At 40.6% G+C, this 14,185-nt stretch overlaps 1 protein-coding gene across 1 annotated transcript in view; it reads left to right on the top strand.

Annotated features, from left to right (window-relative positions):
* The first annotated feature begins 10,918 nt into the window (after positions 1 to 10,918).
* Positions 10,919 to 14,185, top strand: part of LOC109876391 (nucleoredoxin like 1) — a 14,247-nt gene continuing 10,980 nt past the window's right edge. Inside the window, exon 1 of the mRNA XM_031817612.1 lies at positions 10,919 to 11,094. The gene's annotated coding sequence lies outside the window, so the exon portion shown is untranslated. The remainder of the gene's footprint in view (positions 11,095 to 14,185) is intronic.

Genomic DNA, 14,185 nt, shown 5'->3' with positions numbered 1-14,185 from the left:
TGATAACTCCATGAACTGAATGCTAGATGAATGTGTGATAACTCCATGAACTGAATGCTAGATGAATGTGTGATAACTCCATGAACTGAATGCTAGATGAATGTGTGATAACTCAATGAACTGAATGCTAGATCTATGTGTGATAACTCAATGAACTGAATGCTAGATGTATGTGTGATAACTCAATGAACTGAATGCTAGATGAATGTGTGATAACTCCATGAACTGAATGCTAGATGTATGTGTGCCATAGAGGTTAACTTTAGTATCTGAACTCTTTCAAGTTCTTTGAGCTTTCACTCTGTGCCAGATGGGTGGGGTTGACCTTTTTGGGACTATTCTATTGGTCCTTAGCTCCCGGTAATCACAGATAAAGTAGTATTGAATCCAGTGTTGGTCAAGTTACATCTCTGTCTCTCTCTCTCTCTCTCTCTCTCTCTCTCTCTCTCTCTCTCTCTCTCTCTCTCTCTCTCTCTCTCTCTCTCTCTCTCTCTCTCTCTATATATATATATATATATATATATATATATTTCTCCTACTCTCTCACACCAGACACACCAAGCCTAGGGCCCCAATCCTTACCATGTCTGTGGTTGGTATATACGGTTCAAATCCTACTTTAAGCAGGGAACATGGAAGCTGAACCTCACATGCACACATAACTGGAGACTCAGACTGACACTAATGGTTGATTTAATGCTTCATTAAATGCTTCTTCAGGTTACAACATACCTGGGTTCAAATAGTATCTGCTTTCTTTCAAATACTTCATCTGGGCTTGATTGAGCTCGCCTGGCAGCAATGGAACTCATAGACAAGTCTCAAAAGTCCAGAACCCCGCCCACCTGGCATTTCTGGCAGGCTAAAGCAACCGGTCAAAGTATTGAAAGAAAAGGAAATACTATTTGAACCCAGGTATGGTCGCTTGTAACCTGAACATTCCCTTAAATCAAGCATGAGTGTCAGTCTGAGTCTCCAGCTATGTTTGCATGTGAGGTACGCCTTCCATGTGCACTGCTTAAATTAGGATTCAACCCACAGCTACCAACCAAGGATGTGACTTCATTGCAACAAAGAGACTGTGTCTCAAATGGCAACCTATTCCCTACGTAGTGCACTACAGCGTATATGGATGTATCTACAGTAGGTCTCAAATGGCATCCTATTCCCTACGTAGTGCACTACAGCGTATATGGATGTATCTACAGTAACTCTCAAATGGCACCCTATTCCCTACGTAGTGCACTACAGCGTATATGGATGTATCTACAGTAAGTCTCAAATGGCAACCTATTCCCTACGTAGTGCACTACAGCGTATATGGATGTATCTACAGTAAGTCTCAAATGGCAACCTATTCCCTACGTAGTGCACTACAGCGTATATGGATGTATCTACAGTAGGTCTCAAATGGCAACCTATTCCCTACGTAGTGCACTACAGCGTATATGGATGTATCTACAGTAACTCTCAAATGGCACCCTATTCCCTACGTAGTGCACTACAGCGTATATGGATGTATCTACAGTAAGTCTCAAATGGCAACCTATTCCCTACGTAGTGCACTACAGCGTATATGGATGTATCTACAGTAAGTGCATTATTATACCATATACTTGCCCCTGTATAAAGATACAATTATCACATAATATAATAATTATGTCATGTACTAATGATGTAATGTACTGTGATGTAATAATGATGTCATGTACTAATGATGTAATATACTGTAACGTAATAATGATGTCAAGTACTAATGATGTAATGTACTGTAATGTAATTATGATGTCATGTACTAATGATGTAATGTACTGTGATGTAATAATGATGTCATGTACTAATGATGTAATATACTGTAACGTAATAATGATGTCAAGTACTAATGATGTAATGTACTGTAATGTAATTATGATGTCATGTACTAATGATGTAATGTACTGTGATGTAATAATGATGCCATGTACTAATGATGTAATGTACTGTGATGTAATAATGATGTCAAGTACTAATGATGTAATGTACTGTAATGTAATTATGATGTCATGTACTAATGATGTAATGTACTGTGATGTAATAATGATGTCATGTACTTAGATTGTCATATCATATTTCACATAGATCATTTTTAATGCTAGTAACAGGTTCACAGGTCACACACACATCATTTGCATAAAATATAAAAGAGAAGGAAGTTATCCACATCCATCTGACTGGCACGTTACATTTACATTTGAGTCGTTAGTAGAGGCTTGTATCTGGAGTGACTTTCAGTTAATTCATTCAACTTAAAAGAAAAATCCACCCCAAAATAATATTTAGGTGTTTTTTTAATTTAATATTTAGTTTAATATTTAGGAAATTTTTTAAGAAGCAAAGTGTCACTTGCCACATCATCATGATGATACGTTTAGAGTCATGATGGTACGTTTAGAGTCATGATGGTACGTTTAGAGTCATGATGATACGTTTAGAGTCATGATGGTACGTTTAGAGTCATGATGGTACATTTAGAGTCATGATGGTACATTTAGAGTCATGATGATACGTTTAGAGTCATGATGGTACGTTTAGAGTCATGATGGTACATTTAGAGTCATGATGGTACGTTTAGAGTCATGCTGGTACATTTAGAGTCATGATGATACGTTTAGAGTCATGATGGTACGTTTAGAGTCATGACGGTACGTTTAGAGTCATGATGGTACGTTTAGAGTCATGATGGTACGTTTAGCATCATGATGATACGTTTAGAGTCATGATGGTACGTTTAGAGTCATGATGATACGTTTAGAGTCATGATGATACGTTTAGAGTCATGATGATACGTTTAGAGTCATGATGATACGTTTAGAGTCATGATGATACATTTAGAGTCATGATGATACGTTTAGAGTCATGATGGTACGTTTAGAGTCATGATAGTACGTTTAGAGTCATGATGGTACGTTTAGAGTCATGATGATACGTTTAGAGTCATGATGATACGTTTAGAGTCATGATGATACGTTTAGAGTCATGATGATACGTTTAGAGTCATGATCATACGTTTAGAGTCATGATGGTACGTTTAGAGTCATGATGATACGTTTAGAGTCATGATGATACGTTTAGAGTCATGATGGTACGTTTAGAGTCATGATGATGCGTTTAGAGTCATGATGATGCGTTTAGCATCATCATGATGATGTGGCAAGTGACACTTAGCTTCCAGGTACGATAACCAAATATCACATAATATAAACCATCAGGAGTAGCAAAGGATGTATTTTATTTCCATGCCGCCATCACGTAACATTTTCCACTGTAACAGACACCTTAGCAGGTGATTATCTAGTACAGAGAAGAACGGATACATCTTCTCTGTAAATCGGTGGTATTACGTGCAGAGGATTGTGTTGTTGACAGCGTTAACAAAGGAAACCTCTCCTCTGTCCCAGTCCAGCATCACAATCTTCCTCTTCAGATTCCCCCTTGTAACAAATAATATTACCATTCAGACAACGTATACCTCAAAATTAGGTTTGTATGTAGGTTGTCTTTTATTTTTACAGGCTCTCTGGAAACTTCGGTGGCAAGGGCATCAACTCCTCCACAAACTGACAGTCCAACACTTCCCAGCAGTGGTGTCCTGAGTCAAACATTCCAGAGGCCAAGGACCGCCCCATATTTATAAATCCTCTCTGGGTTGTTGGGAAGATTCTGACCCCTTCTGGTCAGATCCTCAGACAGGATGAGATCTGGGTGTAAAGTGTTTGGATCCAGAACCACAGGATCTCCAGAGAGACAGAGAGGTTAGTCAATATGCAGTGTCATGATGTTGGACTGGGAGGAGGTTTATGACAGTCATAAATACCTCTTCCCCCCTTTTTCCTCTCTCTACCCTACTGAGGTTACATTTGCAAAACCCTTGGTTAACATAGAGATTCTGGGAACATCAGAAGGTGGGGGGAAATTAACTATATTCTGGTAATCCGAACAATTGAACATATGCGGTGGTACTTAATGAATATGATGTCAGTTCGGTTGTCATCTGAGACATTCTCATCAATGATCAGATGACATAAACTCTACAGTGGAAAGTCTACACATCAGAGTTATCGGATTCACATAGAATTGTTGTTCAATTTAAATGTTTGAATATTAAATTATTTGTGATGGGATGAAATTTTATGGGATTTTAGCTTCTAAAATGTGAGATGTGGGTTTTCATAAAATAGGGCTGCTCAATCAGTGGCCCGCACCTGTGAAAGGACATGGGCTATAAAACTTTTCAAACACGCCCTCCTCTCCCTTCCTATATAAGCCCTTGACATCAATATAACCTCCTGTTCCAAAGATGTGAGGACGACGGTCCGATGTCAGAATGGTTCAGATAATAACTACAGAACGAAGCCAACATCAGCGTGAGCTTTGGTTGTGAATGGTATGAACTTTGAACTCTTATTCACTACAGAGGTGATACCTCCTAGCCGTTGAGTTAGCAACAGCAGATGCAACGAGGGTTAGGAATTAACAGACAGAGTAACCCGTCTATCACCCAACGACGTTACTACAACGTATCCAATTCACAGCTCAGAGTAAATATTTATTGCATTTTCCTTTTCCAAATGGGCTGTAATTTAGAATGCATCAGATACTGTATATACGATAGCCCAGCTTCTTCCCCTTGTTCTTCAGTCTTCCTGCTCCTTCACTCAAACCCAGCCCCTTTTCTTTTGTGTAACAAGCTGTCATATCTGTTCCGCCCGCTAGGGACGTTTTCCTTTATGACGTCATTTGTAATCAAGTTATGATTTAATTCTGTGTAATTCTGTGTGATTAGTTAGGTATTTAGTAAATAAATAATTAAACACAATTTTGTATTGCTGATTCAAATTGTTAGCCAGGGTTCGTGCAGATAACCAAGAATTTACAACTTTCAGATGAGACTGAATTAAGATGAAGATTAATGTTGACTGCTATTGATGTAAAATATTACTAGGTCTTTAAGAGTTTATTCGGAAGATAACAGCTCTATAAATATTATTTAGTGGTGCCCGACTCTCTAGTTAATTACATTTACATGATTAGCTCAATCCGGTAATAGTAATTACGGAGAAATTATTTTATAGAATAGCATGTCATATTACTTAATCCGGCATAGCCAAAGACATGACAGCAGGAAACACTGCCAATTTAAAAACATACATTTTGAATTTGAATTCATAAAAAAAGAAATGGCTTCGGAATATTTCCATTTGTCATAATTGTTTATGACATAATTAAGGATTTAGACATGTTATGTGATTATATAAACTCACCAAAAAAAGAAGCGCCCTCTCACTGTCAACTGCGTTTATTTTCAGAAAACTTACCATTTCTAAATATTTGTATGAACATAACAAGATTCAACAACTGAGACATAAACTGAACCAGTTCCGCAGAACACGACAGTCCTCTACCTCCAAATCAGTCGCGCTCCAGAGTACAGGCCTCGGTGTAACGCTCATTCATTTGACGATAAACACGAATCCGACCATCACCCCTGGTGAGACAAAACCGTGACTCGTCAGTGAAGAGCACTTTTTGCCAGTCCTGTCTGGTCCAGCGACGATGGGTTTGTGCCCAAAGTTGTTGCCTGTGATGTCTGGTGAAGACCTGCCTTACAACAGGCCTACATGCCCACAGTCCAGCCTCTCTCAGCCTATTGCGGACAGTCTGAGCACTGATGGAGGGATTGTGCATTCCTGCTTTAACTTGGGCAGTTGTTGTTGCCATCCTGTACCTGTCCCAAAAGTGTGATGTTCGGATGTACCGATCCTGTGCAGGTGTTGTTACATGTGGTCTGCCACTGCGAGGACAATCAGCTGTCTGTCCTGTCTCCCTGTAGCGCTGTCTTAGGTGTCTCACAGTACAGACATTGCAGTTTATTGCCCTGGCCACATCTCCGGTCCTCGATTATGTTAGGTCACCACCAAGTCTCAGAAAAATACAGCCGTTTTCACAAAAAGCAGAAATATGGATACAATTAATCACTAACCTTTGATGATCTTCATCAGATGACACTCAAAGGACTTCATGTTACACATGAACATACATGTATGTTTTGTTCGATAAAGTGCATATTTATATCCAAAAATCTAATTTTACATTGGTGTGTTATGTTCAGTAGTTCCAAAACATGCAGGGATTTTGCAGAGAGCCACATCAATTCACAGAAATACTCATAATAAACATTGATAATAGATACAACTATTATACATGGAACTTTAGATAAACTTCTCCTTAATGCAACCGCTGTGTCAGATTTCAAAATAACTTCACGGAAAAAGCACACCATGCAATAATCTGAGTATGGAGCACAGAGCCCAAACCAGCCAAAGAAATATCCGCCATGTTGTGTAGTCAACATTAGTCAGAAGTAGCATTATAAATATTCACTTACCTTTGATGATCTTCGTCAGAATGTTCTCCCAGGAATCCCAGATCCACAATAAATGTTTAATTTGTTCGTTAAAGTTCATAATTTATGTCCATAAACCTCCTTTTGTTAGGGTGTTTGGTAAACAAATCCAAACGCGCGTGTCCAGCGGAAAGGTCGGACGAAAAGTCCAAAAAGTCATATTACTGGTTGTAGAAACATGTCAAATGAAGTATAGAATCAATCTTTAGGATGTTTTTAATATAAATCTTCAATAATGTCCCAACCCGGAGAATTACTTTGTCTGTAGAAAAGCAATGGAACGCGAGCTAACTCTCTCATGACCGCGCGTCACGAGACCGTGGCTCTCTGCTAGACGCCCCTCTCATTCAGCCCCACTTCACAGTAGAAGCCTGAAACAAGTTTCTAAAGACTGTTGACATCTAGTGGAAGCCTTAGGACGTGCAACATGACCAATATCCCACTGTATCTTTAATAGGGGCTGAGTTGAAAAACTACAAACCTCAGATTTTTTCTTAGGTTTTTGCCTGCCATATGAGTTCTGTTATACTCACAGACATCATTCAAAGAGTTTTCGAAACGTCAGAGTGTTTTCAATCCAATACTACTAATAATATATATGTTAGCATCTGGGACTGAGTAGTAGGCAGTTTACTCTGGGCACGCTTTTCATCCAAAAGTGAAAATGCTGCCTCTTATCCCAATGAAGTTTCAACCGTTCCACAGGTGCATGTTCATTAATTGTTTATGGTTCATTGAAAAAGCATGGGAAACAGTGTTTAAACCCTTTACAATGAAGATCTGTGAGGTTATTTGGATTTTTATGAAATATCTTTGAAAGACAGGGTCCTGAAAAAGGGACGTTTCTTATTTTTGCTGAGTTTAAATGTTTTCCTCGTTGAAAAGCAGTGAAGATAATTGGTATATGAAATTCAGTGTACTTCCAGAAGTGACTGGAATGGAAATGGAACTGAGTCCAATCCTGCTTACCAGAGGGTTTTGTTTCTGCTGTCGGTATCACCATGGTCTGTGTTGTAACAGCATGTTATACAGGAGCTGTAGTCATGTGTTGTAGTAGCATGTTATACAGGAGGTGTAGTCATGTGTTGTAGTAGCATGTTATACAGGAGTTGTAGTCATGTGTTGTAGTAGCATGTTATACAGGAGGTGTAGTCATGTGTTGTAGTAGCATGTTATACAGGAGCTGTAGTCATGTGTTGTAGTAGCATGTTATACAGGAGGTGTAGTCATGTGTTGTAGTAGCATGTTATACAGGAGGTGTAGTCATGTGTTGTAGTAGCATGTTATACAGGAGGTGTAGTTATGTGTTGTAGTAGCATGTTATACAGGAGTTGTAGTCATGTGTTGTAGTAGCATGTTATACAGGAGGTGTAGTCATGTGTTGTAGTAGCATGTTATACAGGAGCTGTAGTCATGTGTTGTAGTAGCATGTTATACAGGAGCTGTAGTCATGTGTTGTAGTAGCATGTTATACAGGAGCTGTAGTCATGTGTTGTAGTAGCATGTTATACAGGAGCTGTAGTCATGTGTTGTAGTAGCATGTTATACAGGAGGTGTAGTCTTGTGTTGTAGTAGCATGTTATACAGGAGGTGTAGTCATGTGTTGTAACAGCATGTTATACAGGAGGTGTAGTCATGTGTTGTAGTAGCATGTTATACAGGAGCTGTAGTCATGTGTTGTAGTAGCATGTTATACAGGAGCTGTAGTCATGTGTTGTAACAGGCAGAGACAGCCAGGGAGGTTCGTTGCTCCAGAGCCTTTCCGTTCACCTTCACACTCCTGGGCCAGACTACACTCAGTCATATGACCCACTGAAGAGACGAGTCTTCAGTAAAGACCTATAGGTTGAGACCGAGTCTGCGTCTCTCACATAGGTAGGCAGAGCATTCCATAAAATTGGAGCTCTTTAGGAGAAAGCCCTGCCTGTTTGCTTAGAAATTCTAGGGACAATTAGGAGGCCTGCGTCTTGTGATCGTAGCGTACGTGTAGGTATGTACGGCAGGACCAAATCAGAGAGATAGGTAGGAGCAAGGCCATGTAAAGCTTGTTGTCAACCTTTTGGTTGGCATTCAGCTGCTCTTGTCGTGCCTGAGCAAGAGTGACAGCACAAGCGGAGAACACATGTGGATAACTCTGTGCTCATTGGAGAGAGACTGGTCACTTTTATCCAATACTTCCAATACGGGTACTACCTTTCCTCCGGCAATATCATTACCCATTATAAAGGTCACACCTTTCACTGGCAACATAGGACGTACCCCCACTCTGAATATTCCACTGATTAACTCAGAGTGTACTTTCACAAAGTGCTGTCACGCCCTGGTCTTAGTATTTTGTGTTTATATATTTATTTGGTCAGGCCAGGGTGTGACATGGGGTTATTTTGTGTTGTGTTGTGGTATTGGGGGTTTTAGTAGGTATTGGGATTGTGGCTGAGTAGGGGTGTCTAGCATAGTCTATGGCTGCCTGAGGTTCTCAATCAGAGTCAGGTGATTCTCGTTGTCTCTGATTGGGAACCATATTTAGGTAGCCTGGGTTTCACTGTGTGTTTGTGGGTGATTGTTCCTGTCTCAGTGTGTTTGTATTCACCAGACAGGCTGTATAGGTTTTCACGTTCCGTTTGTTGTTTTTGTATTGTTCGTGTTTTTGGCTTCATTAAAGATGTATCGAACTAACCACGCTGCATTTTGGTCCGACTCTCCTTCGACGGAAGAAAGCCGTAACAAGTGCAATGGCACTGGGACAAAACCCATTTCAATACCCTGCACTAACACAAAATCAGAAATCAGCCCTTGCCTTAACAGGAAGCCAGTGTAGGGAGGCTAGCACTGGAGTAATATGATCAAATTTTTTGGTTCTAGTCAGGATTCTAGCAGCCGTATTTAGCACTAACTGAAGTTTATTTAGTGCTTTATCCGGGTAGCCGGAAAGTAGAGCATTGCAGTAGTCTAACCAAGAAGTAACAAAAGCATGGATTCATTTTTCTGCATCAATTTTAGACAGAAAGTTTCTGATTTTTGCAATGTTACGTAGATGGAAAAAAGCTGTCCTTGAAACAGTCTTGATATGTTAGTCTAAAGAGAGATCAGGGTTCAGAGTAACGCCGAGGTCCTTCACAGTTTTATTTGAGACGACTGTACAACCATTAAGATTACTTGTCAGATTCAACAGAAGATCTCTTTGTTGCTTGGGACCTAGAACAAGCATCTCTGTTTTGTCCGAGTTTATGTACAATTAACTGCTGACATGTAAAATGCACTTTGAGATTAATGCACTTTGAGATTAATGCACTTTGAGATTAATGCACTTTGAGATTAATGCACTTTGAGATTAATGCACTTTGAGATTAATGCACTTTGAGATTAATGCACTTTGAGATTAATGCACTTTGAGATTATTCTTGTATAATGAAAAGAGCTTTACAAACCTTATGATTAGGATTATTATGAATCTGATTATAATTTTTTATAAAGAACGTCACTGCTTAGCCATACCTCCTATTTTTTTATTCCAATTTTTCCAGCGAGGCTGCAACCTCAGGACCCTCAGGACCCTCAGGACCCTCAGGACTTCCCACATCTGTGAAGATACCCATGATTCACTCCAAAATAGTCTGTTATATATGTCATTTCTTATCACACCACACAGGGGCGATAAAGTTATTCTCATTTGAGTCTGTATTTCAAAAATAGTCAAGCAGTTGAATCTAGTTGCCTTCCCGTGGCCTACAGGGGGCGTCTTCTTTCTAGATTTCGCATGAGCTGCACAAAGAGCGAGCCAAGGGAAGGGTGGATCTCTCGCTCTTTCTCTTTCTCTCTCTCTCTCTCTCTCTCTCTCTCTCTCTCTCTCTCTCTCTCTCTCTCTCTCTCTCTGTCTCTCTCTCTCTCTCTCTCTCTCTCTCTCTCTCTCTCTCTCTCTCTCTCTCTCTCTCTCTCTGTCTCTCTCTCTCTGTCTATCATCTATCCCTCTCTCTCTCTCTCTCTCTCTCGCTCTCTCTCGCTCTCTCTCTCTCGCTCTCTCCCTCTCTCTCTCTCTCTCTCTCTCTCTCGCGCTCTCTCGCGCTCTCTCTCTCTCTCTCTATGAGATTAGTCTGCAGGTATTTTCAGCCTTTGTTTCTTATTGGATTAACATCAACACACTTCATTGTAATCACTTAACACCACAGTCAGCCACACACACACACACACACACACTACAGAGTCTGGACACAACACCACCACCCGTCACCCTCTCTCTCTCTCTCTCTCTCCTCTATCTTTCTCTCTTCTCCCCTATCCTTCTGATATAATGTGATTAGTGTAGTTGATCCGCTACGGTTTAGCTCTCTCTGTCTCTCTCTGTCTCTTTCTTCTATATATCTCTGTCTCCCACACAGGTGATATTCTCAGTGTCTGACTCACCCTACTCTTCTGACCCAGCTAATCTCCCACTTATCTAGGGGGAGGAGAGGGGAGGCGGCAGGGAGAGAAACACAGGGACAGAGAGAGAGAGAGAGAGAGGGAGGGAAACAACAGCGGAACAGACAAGATAAAGAGAGATGAAGAGAAAACGATAACGGGAACGGTTTGTGGACAACGAGAAAGAAAGGAAAGAAAGAGGAGGAGCTTAAGGAGACGGAGAGAGAGAGAGGACTACAGACTACAGTCTGAAGGTGAACCCTCTGAGATATCTGGTACATATCTGTTCGACCTAGAGACAGTTTTAGTCCACCTATTATGCCATCGTTGACCTGAATGAGGAGGCCTGTTCTATAGATTATATTTCTAGGGTAGATATATTATGGGTGCTTATCAACTGTAGTTTACAGGGCTAACTAGTTAGCAACACAACAATATTTTTTATTTTTTATTTCACCTTTATTTAACCAGGTAGGCTAGTTGAGAACATGTTCTCATTTACAACTGCGACCTGGCAAAGATAAAGCAAAGCAGTGAGACACAAACAACAACACAGAGTTACACATGGAAACATACAGTCAATAATACAGTAGAACAAAAAGACAGTCTATATACAGTGTGTGCAAATGGTGTGAGGAGGTAAGGCAATAAATAAGCCATAGTAGCGAAATAATTACAATTTAGCAGATTAATTAACACTGAAGTGATAGATGAGCAGATGATGGTGTGTAAGTAGAGATACTGGTGTGTAAGTAGAGATACTGGTGTGTAAGTAGAGATACTGGTGTGTAAGTAGAGATACTGGTGTGTAAGTAGAGATACTGGTGTGTAAGTAGAGATACTGGTGTGTAAGTAGAGATACTGGTGTGTAAGTAGAGATACTGGTGTGTAAGTATAGATACTGGTGTGTAAGTAGAGATACGGGTGTGTAAGTAGAGATACGGGTGTGTAAGTAGAGATACTGGTGTGTAAGTAGAGATACTGGTGTGTAAGTAGAGATACTGGTGTGTAAGTAGAGATACGGGTGTGTAAGTAGAGATACTGGTGTGTAAGTAGAGATACTGGTGTGTAAGTAGAGATACTGGTGTGTAAGTAGAGATACGGGTGTGTAAGTAGAGATACGGGTGTGTAAGTAGAGATACTGGTGTGTAAGTATAGATACTGGTGTGTAAGTAGAGATACTGGTGTGTAAGTAGAGATACTGGTGTGTAAGTAGAGATACGGGTGTGTAAGTAGAGATACGGGTGTGTAAGTAGAGATACTGGTGTGTAAGTAGAGATACGGGTGTGTAAGTATAGATACTGGTGTGTAAGTAGAGATACTGGTGTGTAAGTAGAGATACTGGTGTGTAAGTAGAGATACTGGTGTGTAAGTAGAGATACTGGTGTGTAAGTAGAGATACGGGTGTGTAAGTAGAGATACTGGTGTGTAAGTTGAGATACTGGTGTGTAAGTAGAGATACTGGTGTGTAAGTAGAGATACTGGTGTGTAAGTAGAGATACTGGTGTGTAAGTAGAGATACGGGTGTGTAAGTAGAGATACGGGTGTGTAAGTAGAGATACGGGTGTGTAAGTAGAGATACTGGTGTGTAAGTAGAGATACTGGTGTGTAAGTAGAGATACGGGTGTGTAAGTAGAGATACTGGTGTGTAAGTAGAGATACGGGTGTGTAAGTAGAGATACTGGTGTGTAAGTAGAGATACTGGTGTGTAAGTAGAGATACTGGTGTGTAAGTAGAGATACTGGTGTAAGTAGAGATACGGGTGTGTAAGTAGAGATACGGGTGTGTAAGTAGAGATACTGGTGTGTAAGTAGAGATACTGGTGTGTAAGTAGAGATACTGGTGTGTAAGTAGAGATACGGGTGTGTAAGTAGAGATACGGGTGTGTAAGTAGAGATACGGGTGTGTAAGTAGAGATACTGGTGTGTAAGTAGAGATACGGGTGTGTAAGTAGAGATACTGGTGTGTAAGTAGAGATACTGGTGTGTAAGTAGAGATACTGGTGTGTAAGTAGAGATACTGGTGTGTAAGTAGAGATACTGGTGTGTAAGTAGAGATACTGGTGTGTAAGTAGAGATACTGGTGTGTAAGTAGAGATACTGGTGTGTAAGTAGAGATACGGGTGTGTAAGTAGAGATATGAGTGTGTAAGTAGAGATACTGGTGTGTAAGTAGAGATACGGGTGTGTAAGTATAGATACGGGTGTGTAAGTAGAGATATGAGTGTGTAAGTAGAGATACTGGTGTGTAAGTAGAGATACGGGTGTGTAAGTAGAGATACGGGTGTGCAAGTAGAGATACTGGTGTGTAAGTAGAGATACGGGTGTGTAAGTAGAGATACGGGTGTGTAAGTAGAGATACGGGTGTGTAAGTAGAGATACGGGTGTGTAAGTAGAGATACGGGTGTGTAAGTAGAGATACGGGTGTGTAAGTAGAGATACGGGTGTGTAAGTATAGATACTGGTGTGTAAGTAGAGATACGGGTGTGTAAGTAGAGATACGGGTGTGTAAGTAGAGATACGGGTGTGTAAGTAGAGATACGGGTGTGTAAGTAGAGATACGGGTGTGTAAGTAGAGATACTGGTGTGTAAGTAGAAGATACGGGTGTGTAAGTAGAGATACTGGTGTGTAAGTAGAGATACGGGTGTGTAAGTAGAGATACGGGTGTGTAAGTAGAGATACGGGTGTGTAAGTAGAGATACGGGTGTGTAAGTAGAGATACGGGTGTGTAAGTAGAGATACTGGTGTGTAAGTAGAGATACGGGTGTGTAAGTAGAGATACGGGTGTGTAAGTAGAGATACGGGTGTGTAAGTATAGATACTGGTGTGTAAGTAGAGATACGGGTGTGTAAGTAGAGATACGGGTGTGTAAGTAGAGATACGGGTGTGTAAGTAGAGATACGGGTGTGTAAGTAGAGATACTGGTGTGTAAGTAGAGATACTGGTGTGTAAGTAGAGATACGGGTGTGTAAGTAGAGATACTGGTGTGTAAGTAGAGATACGGGTGTGTAAGTAGAGATACGGGTGTGTAAGTAGAGATACGGGTGTGTAAGTAGAGATACGGGTGTGTAAGTAGTGATACGGGTGTGTAAGTAGTGATACGGGTGTGTAAGTAGAGATACGGGTGTGCAAAAGAGCAGCAAAGTAAATAAAACAACAGGGGGATGAGGTAGGTAGATCGGGTGGGCTAATTACAGATGGACTATGTACAGCTGCAGCGATTGATTAGCTGCTCAGATAGCTGATGTTTACAGTTAGTGGAAGGACAGACGGGCAAAAGCAGGTGTTGTTATGGTGACCAGTGAGATATACCTGCTGCAGCGCGTACTACGGGTGGGTGTTGTTA

The sequence above is a fragment of the Oncorhynchus kisutch genome, unplaced genomic scaffold (genome assembly GCF_002021735.2).
Source record: "Oncorhynchus kisutch isolate 150728-3 unplaced genomic scaffold, Okis_V2 scaffold1097, whole genome shotgun sequence".
In the NCBI taxonomy this organism is placed as follows: domain Eukaryota; kingdom Metazoa; phylum Chordata; class Actinopteri; order Salmoniformes; family Salmonidae; genus Oncorhynchus; species Oncorhynchus kisutch.
The sequence above is the reverse complement of the archived record's forward strand: the minus strand, read 5'-3'. Positions and strand labels throughout refer to the sequence as shown.